The sequence below is a fragment of the Oncorhynchus kisutch genome, linkage group LG6 (assembly GCF_002021735.2).
Source record: "Oncorhynchus kisutch isolate 150728-3 linkage group LG6, Okis_V2, whole genome shotgun sequence".
In the NCBI taxonomy this organism is placed as follows: Eukaryota; Metazoa; Chordata; class Actinopteri; order Salmoniformes; family Salmonidae; genus Oncorhynchus; species Oncorhynchus kisutch.
The window spans coordinates 68,567,813-68,574,667 of NC_034179.2; the positions used below are offsets into that span (position 1 = coordinate 68,567,813).

The 6,855-nt window shown below is 41.8% G+C and overlaps 1 non-coding gene across 1 annotated transcript; it reads right to left on the minus strand.

Annotated features, from left to right (window-relative positions):
* Positions 1–6,134: 6,134 nt before the first annotated feature.
* On the minus strand, positions 6,135–6,206 carry trnac-gca (transfer RNA cysteine (anticodon GCA)). The gene has a single exon. It is a non-coding gene; the product is annotated as a tRNA-Cys (tRNA).
* Between the last annotated feature and the right edge of the window lie 649 nt (positions 6,207–6,855).

Here is a 6,855-nt window from a genome sequence, read left to right on the forward strand (position 1 = left end):
TACAGTACCATTTGAAATACAGACATTTTTTTCAGAATTCATCATTTACAGTATGCTGCAGTAAAACGTTTCAGAGGTTTTTTACTGTTTTCCATTACAGTCTCGGGGATGGATAAACATTTGGTGATACACATGCACACACTGACCAGCCTGAAGAAAAGTCTAACACTTATGGTCCATCCCATAACTCAAAACAGATCATCAAAAAGGCAGTTTTTTTCCCAAAACTTTAAGCACATTTTCAATTGACTAAGTACAACACACAAAATCACACAGTAACTTTTTCACCACACCTAATCCGTGTTTCATCAAGAAATAGCTTTCATATAAAGTAATTGCCTTTCCCAATGCAATGCTCACAATGCACATGACTCTCTTCTCATTTGTTTAAATACACTTAACCATCACTTAATCCAACTGCTCTTACTGGTTAATCACTTAACCGTTAAGTAAACCTATAGATTTTAAACTGGTTTGTCTACTATACTGTATATGGATTTTGAGAACTACAGAAAAAAAGTGTGTTTGTAAAGTATAAACATCTAAATGACATGTATGATACATGATAACCATGCATAATGACTACTTGTTATTGCTAATTGATTCCACATAGTGGTGACCACATTTGGTCACCATTTAAAAGGGCGTGTGTGAACCACTTTATATTTCTTTCAACATGGAGCAGAATAGACAGCAAGGCAGAGAGGAAGAAATCAAAGATCTCGTGGGACAAGGGGCCTGTCAAAGAGGTGGGCATGGGCCACATCTAAGAGGTGAACATCAGAGAGAGGGAAGCAGACGGCAGGAAACTGTTGCCTGATGTCGTCCGCGCCATTGTCGTTGACCATGTCAATTTGATCCTGAGAACATTTCAGCAAGAAAAGCGGTAAGTCTGCGGGATATGCACAATGCACAACCATTACATTTACATTAAATGACATATTGCAATGCAAATTCACAAAACTTACTGTAATAATACTGTAACATGATCTATTGACAGTACACTCTGTTTTACCCTCAGAATTGATAGAAGACCCCAGGGTGGTGGTTTGTGGCCATGTGCTGACCAACCAGCAGGAGTGGGCAGTGGTGGAAATGGTGAGTGCATGAACAATGAGGACATTCATTGTGATGTGGATGAGAATTTATGGCCAAATGCTCAAGACAGGCTTGATGCAAATTAATGCATGCTAAACATTGATTTATTTTTCATTTAATTTGTTTTATTTAATTCATATATATATATTTTTTTACAGACAGTTTTTTTTTTTGCATAAACGATTGTAGAGAACATCTTCATTGATCACACATCGGATAGATATTATGGAAATTATAGATTTTCTGTCAATTTTGCTAGGTAATGTAAGTGCATCACCTAATGTGAACTGTGTAATCTACTATAATTTACAGTACTGTAGCATATTACTTTCAGCACTTCGAAGGGCGATTTGAAACACGTATCTTGCAATGTTTGCTATTGGATTAACTGGTAGTTAAAACTACTAAATTAAAAGATATCATTAAGTTGCATTTTATTGATTTTGTACTAAGAGTTGTGAAATTGTGCCACATACTTGTGAAAATAGTTCCAAAGCGATAAAAAAAAAAAAATCTAAGCTTCAGAACAATGGGGACTCATTATTCCATAAGGCTCTCACTGACTGTCTGGATGGCTTGCTGACTCACTGGCTGACGGACCTCTCCACAAACACACGCCATGCTTATCTCTTTGTTTATCTCTACAGGTGAAAAAAACAGCATTTTGAAAAGTTTCCTTTGGGAATATCTGGGATGTGACACAAATTCCAAGGAAGGAAGAACTCATTATTTTGTCAGGTTTTCACATGACTGTGTTATGTAACCTGCTACATGTAGCCAGAGGTGCCATTTTTCAATTGAACCCAGTAATGAAAATAATATGGTGATTAGAAAGCCAGGGGCCCATTTTTATACACGTGCAATCTACTCTACGCATAAACCACTCGCTTCTTACACACACGTGTAAATGCACTCCCCCACACACAATCCAACTGGAGTCATGCACGCACACAAGCACCCCCTTCAACAGAGCTACAAATGCCTTCCCGGAGAACACTGCTGGACAATTATCCATCTTCAATGAAGGAGTCTCTTAAACTCTACTAACTTCTTAGCTGTGTAAGAGCACACACACACAAACACTCAGAAAAAAATATTATTGTTATGGTTCCCAAAAAGGGTTCTTCGGCTTTCCACATAGGAGAACCCCTTTGAAGAACCCCTTTTGATTTCAAGTAGAACCCTTCTGGGTTCCACGTAGAACCCTTTCCACAAAGAGCTCCACATGGAACCCAAAAGAGTTCTACCTGAAACCAAAAAGGGTTGTCTTATGGGGACAGCCGCAGAACCATTCCAGAACCCTTTTTTCTAAGAGCGTACACACACAGAAGAAAGCAAGTTCTGTGCTGGAGTGGAGCAGTGTGTGTCTATGTGAACTCTTCCCACTCTGGCACAGCAGAGTGGGCGAGATCCAGGGCTGAGGCAGGAGCACAGCCGTACCCAAATTCTAATTTCCCTGCTTCAAACAGCCAACATCCAGGCAGGCAGAGTTTCATGTGCAAGTCAAGGCTTCCCTCTGCAGCATTCTTACTAGAGGCAAGTACTCTCTCCCCCTCTCCCTCCCCTGCCGTACAGTCCATTCTCTCCCTCTAACCCCGAGTAGAACATTAACCCCAGGCCCCTTCTCAATCCGTCCTTTAAGCACTATCCAGCTAATTGAAGCATGCAGTCTTAATTAACAGCGTGTCTTGATAGTAAACGGCACCCCTCATCAACCTGCTGTTTTCCCTATGAGAGGGGACTTGCTCTATTCTGATGGTCATTAACTCTTTATGTGCTGCCTGCTCCTCTGTGGCCTCACTCTAACATGTGGTCAGCATTCCAAATGGCAACCTACATAGTGCACTACTACTTTTGACCCGACGCTGTAGTATCTCCACACGTTTAAATGGATATAGGGGTTGATGGGAGTGAATCCCCGGGGTCGTCGTCCTGTAGTCATCACGTGATTTATGGGTGCAGGTAGCAGCAGTGCAGAGCTCTAGGTACATGCAGGAATCAATAGCAAACGTAGTCACATCGAGATGAGGGCATAGAGCAACAGATGCACTTCAAAACTACAGGGATTTCAAATCACGTGTGTGTGTGTGTATATGTCTGTATATGTGTGTGTGTGTGTGGTACAGAGTAACAACAACACACAGACTCATTTGGCCTAGTGTCTTTTCCTGCTGCTGAGTGAATGCTGGTGGCTTTGTAAACATAGACAAATGTGCCCTACAGGAGCACCCGCTGCCCTGCAGCTCCCCCATGCCTCAACCTAATGAATTTTTAAAGACAACATAAATCAAACTGCAGGCCAGATCAATAGACCACAGAGTGGATTTCATCAGTGTTGCAGTGTCGAGCAGAGCACGGCTGTTACACACATCGCTTCCAGCCGGGCGCCTTGTCATACGCCCACTCACCACCTCCATCAGGAAAATAACATGCCTGCCCGTGTAACATACCAATGTAGTCATATTCTTATTTCTCTCTCTTATGGTTCGATTCAATCGGAGACTCAAATTCAAGTTAATTCTGCCGCTCTCCCCAGCAGTACTGGATGAGCTGATGCAGGTCTGCTTTGTTAAATGCCACACAGAGGGAGTTCTACTCCACAGGGGTTCTCTGAATGTTGGGTCTGTTAATTCACTTTAATTCTCCCATCTGGATGATGAAGGCTGGCTCTCTCCTTCGACTCCTCTTACTGCATGGCTTCACGACACCATTGAACACGTCCAATTACTGGGCGAGTGATAAAAGTCCTCCCTTAACTATCACTGCTGTCTCTGTGTGTATCCCGAATGGCACTATATAAAAGGAGTAGAGTGCGATTTGGGACGCAAGCTCTCATACCCACACTTAGGCTCAGCGAGAGGAGAAATTGCTCAAAGATTGGATACAAGATCTGAGCGGGAACCATTTCTCTGAGATTGGAGAGAAAGATCTAAAGGTGGAGTGATAAAGAATTCAAAAAGGGGAGTAATCGTATTAACTTAAATAAAAAATGTAGGGGAGAATACTCAATAAGGACAATGTCATGGATGGAAGCCGGGGGAGAGTGATTTCTCTACAGAGAGCTTTGAAATACAGGGAGAAGAGTTTGAGAAATGAGACTTGTACAGACAGACTTTACGGTATGTTGCCTGTAGAAAATATCTGCCAATGTTTTTTTTTATTGAATCCATACTGTCCCATTTTTACCAGATTATTATCTCCAGTGCACATGCCGGCAACTTTAAGAGTGGCAGTACGTGGCCGATGTGGGTGTCTGTCCAGCCTATTGGCTACATAGTTGCACCATGCACATGAAATCAATAGGTATCTTGTTCATTTAACAGACATGGCTACCCTGATCACAGTCAACACACATATTTTACAGTAGGCTACATAATGAAATATAACAGATTAAAATACAAATAATATTTTTACCACACAGCTTGCGTCAAGGCAACATGTGGAACTGCTTTCATATATAAAAATATATATTTTCTGAAACAGAGCCCAAGGCAAGTCTATGCTTTTTTGTTCCACGTTTTATGTCTTTCCTACCCTCACTCTGCTTTCTTAGGGAATAGGCGTAGGGTCTTACATTGAGAGTATCTTCATAATACTAATAGAAAATAATAGCAATCTATATTTTCAAGAGCATGTGTGTCTCGTGTTCATATTTTACAACCTCCGCAGGCTTTTGGAGTTGCCTATATGCGATCAAGCAAATATAATAGGCCTACTTGATTTAGGCTACATTATAGCAGTGGCGACCCGTCATTCAGTTTTGCATGTTAAATGATTGTCCCACTAAAAAAGCATTCCAGGTAAAGCTGGTTGAGAGAATGCCAAGAGTGTGCAAAGCTGTCATCAAGGCAAAGCGTACTAACTTTGAAGAATCTAGAATATATTTTCCTTTGTTTAACACGTTTTTGGTTACTACTTGATTCCATGTGTTATTTCATAGTTATGTCTTCACTATTATTCTACAATGTAGAACATAGTAAAAATAAGGAAAAACCCTTGACTGAGTAAGTGTGTCCAAACTTTTGACTGGTACTGTATATTATTGAGTTAATAAAGCCGCATACAAACATGGTCTTTTTTGTTTTCTCATTGCACCCATACAGCTCGCGCACGTCAACGAGTGCCTGGGTAGCCAAGCACTCAAATAGAACCAATTTGTGACACTTGACGCGCTGCAAGTCTCGCATCTCCTCATTAGTTTTTAGGAGCATTTACCCACGTGGGTGATTGAAAGATGAACTGAGGTCCAGTTGGTGGTGTTAAATGCACCTTAAAATTGGTTGTCAACCGACATATAAAGCCTGAAGGAGGAGAGATCACTAGACACTAACTCGGCTTACCCTTTTATCTGTGGATTAATTGTCGGAGTAGAGGACCATGTGCATTTCAGGTAAAATAACAACCAAATGTTTATATCCCAGGAAAAATTAGCTAGCGACAGCTACCTAGCTAAATTTCCATACATGTTTAATGCTTTTCAACCTGTCCCCAAATGAATGTAGTTGGTTCAGAGTTTGCTTTGATATTTCAACCTGCATGACCTGATCTTGTCTGGTGTGGGTGGACAAAATCAACATGCACGCAATGGCACCTGCGGTCTTGTCAGCAAATAAGCCGTAAGACGTAGGCAGAACTTTACCGCAATTATGACTAAGTCGGTTGGCGGAAATAAAAGTAGAGGCTTTGTCTCCTGGCAATACCATTCACATATAACGAAAAGTTGGCAAAAAGTTGCCGGGATGCTAAAGTTGGCAGAGAAACGTATTGTTTTGAAAGGTGTATTGGAAGACAGAAGCAATCGCTCCTGCAGATGGACAGGAGGAGGATGGAGCGATCCCTGACAGATGAGGACCAAGATGGAGGGGGAGAGCAATCATTTGTCAAACATCTCCGTTCTCACCGGTGCTGTTTGCTGACTGACTGATATCGCGGGGTTATCTAATACGTGACTAGAGACAGAGAAAACATAATCAAATTGCATGAGTAAAGCAATTGTATTGTGACATTTGACTACTACAGAAATCCAAGAGAAAATGAGGGGGCACCCGGATTTGAACCAGGGACCTATTGATCTGCAGTCAATTGCTCTACCACTGAGCTATACCCCCTGTTGCAATAAAGTGCAAACAGAGGTGTTATCATTGTATTGTTGGTTTTAGGCCAGGGCCATGTGAGTACTGCCAGGGCCATGTGATCCGACTGGGGAACCACCTCCTTTCTCTCATTGAGTATCGGTTATTGTGTGTGCATGTGTGTGTCAACAGCACCAGAGGACAGAGAGCCACTCAGCTTCATACTGTAGCATGGGCCATGCACTGCTCTGCTGAGCAAACAATAGCAAACAAAGGACGCTGCGTGGTGGTCACATACAAACTGGCACTCTGATACAGTCACACAAAACACACCTTTCCATCAGTCATTCTGAATAGGAACTGCTGAATCCTAACAATAACAGACACACACACCGAGACCCTGCATTGTGACCCCTTCATGCTGCTTCTGAAAAGTCAATAAGCATCAGGGCACTGTTTCTGTGTCAAGACTATCAGGTTGTCCTGGCTGAGTGGTTAAGCCAATGGACTAGACATCCATTGAGGTTCTTGTGCAGGTTTGAATACAGGTGACAACAAAAGCTTATGATACTGTCTCATGGATGTTTATAGTTCCTCAAGACTCTTCCCGGGTAGTCTCCAATGTTGTTGTTTTTTCATCTAAGAGATATATTGTCAATTGTTGTTATATTGTGGAGTGCCATAA